Genomic DNA, 4414 nt, shown 5'->3' on the forward strand with positions numbered 1-4414 from the left:
CAGAGCCGAGTCCCCGCCCCCGGGCGGCCCCGGCCCCGCCCCCCGCGGTTCCCCGATCCCTGGGCCGTTCCAGGGGATTGTCCGGGCGGCGCTGGAATGCGTGGAGGGGAGCAGAGAGAGCGGAATACTCTGCCTCTCGCTCAAAAAATGACCCCCAATCCCGGTGTATATATATGCATGCTCTATACATATATGTATATCTAAATGTACATATGTATATCCACACACATTTACAAATATATACCCCACATTTAGTTAGATATATGATATGCTATATAAAAGATTTGCATGCTGTATATATAACTTCTGTAAGGATATGTAGTAGGCGCCCCGATGTCATTATTATTGCTTCAGTATAGCAAATGTTTTGAGGAATAGTGGCATTACATCGCTTCTCCCTTCCAGTATGAATAAATCTCTTTTTCTCTTTACAGAAAATGGCTTTTTCTTTAATTTTTTTGGGGGTGCTGCCACACAGATTCAGCTTTCCTAGCTAAGCACTGAGTAGGTCACCAGCTGGGTGAAGGTTGAACCCCACTGGAGTAAAAGCTGGGTGCTGGCTCCTTGTGCGGACTCATGCACTCCACAGCTGCTTCCACAAACACTTCTGTAGCACTCTCTTCTGGAGGAGCAGCCTTGACTGCTGTGCTGAAATGTTTATAGATCAATTCCACTGCAACAAAGACATAAGTTCTGTAAAAAAATATACCAGTTCTTTCAGTTTCACAGAAAGACTGGAAGAGATATATTTCAGATTAAATCCTTTTTGACCAAATAATTCAAATCCCAGGAATGACAAACTCAGCAATTCTTCTGTAAGAAAAAAAAAGTAAGGTAAAGGAGTGGCTTTGGGGTTTTGTGTGGTTTTTTTTTTTAATGTTTAATAGATTCTAAAGAAATAATTAGAGTGACAAAAACTTACTATTTTCCAAATCACCTTTATTTTCAGGGATTTTTCAGAAGTCTGAACAAAACAGGCTTTATTTAATTCTTGAGATGAATACACTCTCATTTTGATAAAAAAATATTTTTTAAAAAATTCAACCAAAACAGGTGACAGTCACTTCTTCCAATTTCAGTTTAATGGGGCATTAATAAAACAAGACATTGTTAAAATAACAATAAGACCATAGTTTATCTAAAACTTAGCCATGTAACATGCCTGTTATTAAGTCAGGTGACAGGCATTTACACAAAGTCTCTGAAAATTTTATGAAGGTTAAGATTTTCTTGACTTTGCTTCAAAATTAATATTTGTTTAGAATCAGAAAGTGATCAAAGTTAGAGGGAATCTCAAGCGGTCTATACTCCAACCTCCTGGTCACAGAAGGGCAAAAACTAGTGCCTTCTTCAGTTAGATCTTGAAAACCATCAGTGACAGGGATTCCACAGCCTGTTCCATCACTGATTATTACCCTTGGTAATCACATTACTCTTCCAGTCACATTTTTCTCCTCTATGTGCCCAGAAATGGCTTCCAGAGAGAACTTGCTTTTGTGATTTTCCTGAAGTGAAGACACCAGCCTTTAGCAGCTTGGGTAGTCCTTCCTCTATTTGAAGACAGGTGCAGCATCCAGCCTTTTCCAAGCCATTAGGTATTTCTCCAAATTTTGATGGCCTTTCAAATATAAAAAGTGGCCTTCCTGACATAATTCAGCTCTTTGAGCACTCTCAGATTCATCCCCACTGGCTCCTGAGACTTGATTGGTCTGTGACTCCTCAAGAAAAGATCCATTACTTGGTCCTTTTCCCCCGTTTACAGGTATTTCCACCTTGAGGCACAAAGGGCTGCGAGATTTTGTTGGTGAAGGTCAAGGCAATGAAGGTATAAATAGAAATAATTTGGGCCACTTCTACAGGTTTTTTAAATACTTCCAGGGACAATGCCTCTACCACTTCCTTGGGCAGCCTGTTCCAGTGTTTTGCCTCAAAAAAGAAGGGCTAGCAGCATCAAATCCACTAGTATTATCTCACTAATTCTCTGCAGATATGGCTGCCCAGACAGTATCTTGTGGCTGGAAGTTATCAGGAAAATTTGGGAATTAGGACTGTGTTTTTGTCCTCTGCTAGTACACTGCCCACTAAGAGCTCAAGCCTATTTCAGGATGGTGATGCCAGGTCTCACAATAATGCAGTTCACAGTGATAATGAACAGAAACTTCCAAACTAATCAGTAAGTGCTTTTATTGCTGTTACCCCTGAAAGATGCAGACAGCAGCTAAGACCAGCAGTGAAGTTGTCTACATGGAGCATCTCTATGCATATGCTGCCTTTACTCTTTGAATTGTAGCTGTGATCCTCTCTGTCTCATGAAAACTATAATTTTTCATGGAGGCTTTAATGAAGAAAACCAGCTGGGCAATAAGTAACACCTGGGCTGAGCAGGTGGAAGGAAGAATGCTTTGCCTCCACTTCATTGAGAGCTGCTGCTTGTGACGTATGCTCCTAACTATGCACTTATCTGATCGTTTCAGTCTCCTTTCACAGGCTGTGTGTGCAGCGTGTAAGGATCTGAATCGGAAACTTGGGGGTTTGCCTGCTGGCAACGGGCTGTGCCCAGGAGTACCAACCCTTCAAAGCGGGCAGGGCACCTCACTGCTTCAGGGAACTGCTTCTGGTGAATCTTGGAGGCAAATGTGATTGTCCTCATGTGATGAGTTCCTTACAGTTCTGAATTTCTCTCTCTGCTTTTTCCTGATGTCTTCCTGTCCCTTTATGTTCCCATGATATTTGCACAGGACAAAAAGAGCAAATACTTGTACCAATGTATGTATATTTGTATTGCAGATGTGTCTCTCAACTAAACTAGTAGAATAGGCTCAGAACTGCAAAAACAAATGCAGATTGTTTTATGCTTCAGACCTTCTTTTTAGTCTCAAGCATGAGACCTTATTGAAGGCATTAATGAGGAGGCAAAATGAAATGAAGCTCTAAACAGAAACAGCTGCAACCTTAGCTGTGGAGGAACTTGGAATTAGGCAATAGGACAGTTTATGAAAATAAGAGGGAAAAGCTACTTTGCAGACCAAGAAAAAAAAAATCTCATTTGGAAACATTACCTAAAAGCAGAACACCTCCCTTTGAAAGTGGATGTACTTGTGTGCTGTTGCTGTTCATGAACCTTAAACAAAGCCACAGAGGACAGAAGTGCCTACTCTACTGATGAAACCAGAAAGTGCTGCCATAGAGCATTTACCTGCATTGGCTCCAGGACCCCAGAGAGAACAACACAACCCTGCACTAGGGTCTGAGGAGAAAATGCAGCATGAAGAGAAAATAACCCTTGTGTCATGCTAGAGCTTTTTTTTTTTTTTTTTTTTTCCAAAATAACCAGTCTTTCTAGGCAAATTTTCTAAGAGCTGCTTGCAACAGTTTTGGGGAGCTGGTGGGTTTTCAAGTCAAAAGAAGGATGCTTAGGCCCCATGGAATCAGCAGTCTAACTGTGAGCTCATCTGAGAGTCGGGAGGTTTGCCACTTACACAGGGGTTGTCCTTGAGCATCTTCAACTTACTCCATAAATAAAAGTATAGATCAGGAAGAAAAACAGGATTTGGTGCTGTGTGTTTTGCTTTCCAACTAGAAAAATTTAGCAGTTGTAGCATTCACTGACACAATAGCAACAGAAACAAACCCACCCATGAAGCTAAAGGTTACTTAATAAGGTTTAAACACTGAGTAAATGATGGTGTTGGAGATCCAGGAAAACCCCGACAAACATCGCTGCTGAACTCCCGCAGTGAGGGGAGGGGGACTGCTAATATTCCCAGCTAGGAGCAGCAGCAGGAGCCAGATTCTGCAGCTGAGGGGCTGCTTCCTTCACTCCAGGTGAGAAGGAGCTGGCTGCCTTCACGGAGCTGCATGGTATTGTCCCTCTCTGTGCATTCTGTTTCTGCATTTCTTTACAATTTTGCTTTCCCCAAGTTTGTTCCGTCTCTCTAGTAAATGTTTCCTTGCCTATGCTTGCAGTGGGAACAGAGAAAGTCTCAATGGAAGATAAACATGTTCAGTTACTTGTCCTGGGGAGGCTTAGCTTCACTGGTCCCACTCCTGTCCTTTTCTGTGGCCGTGAGGTACTCAGCAGAAGAGTTACAGGTCTCGGTGACCCATGCTGCCTGTGGGGCTCACGTCCATGCGCCCTCAAAGGAGGTGTTTCAGAGGATGGAAGAGAGACGTGGGCCAGAACACAGCTACAAATCGAGCTCCGTTGAAGACCCTGTCCCGTGTGCTGCACAGCGTGAGTATCCTGTTTGTTGCTGGAAGTTTTTTCTGGAGATATCATCTCTGCCCGACACAGGTGGGGCGGACGGGGGTTCCATAAGCAGCAGCGGGGCCGGAGTGGGATGCGGCGCAAGGCTCAGAAGGGTCAGACCGAGGCTCGGCTGCACCTCGGGAGCGATCGTTCCGGAGAACGGCT

Source organism: Geospiza fortis, unplaced genomic scaffold, assembly GCF_000277835.1.
Source record: "Geospiza fortis unplaced genomic scaffold, GeoFor_1.0 scaffold50, whole genome shotgun sequence".
NCBI classification, from domain to species: domain Eukaryota; kingdom Metazoa; phylum Chordata; class Aves; order Passeriformes; family Thraupidae; genus Geospiza; species Geospiza fortis.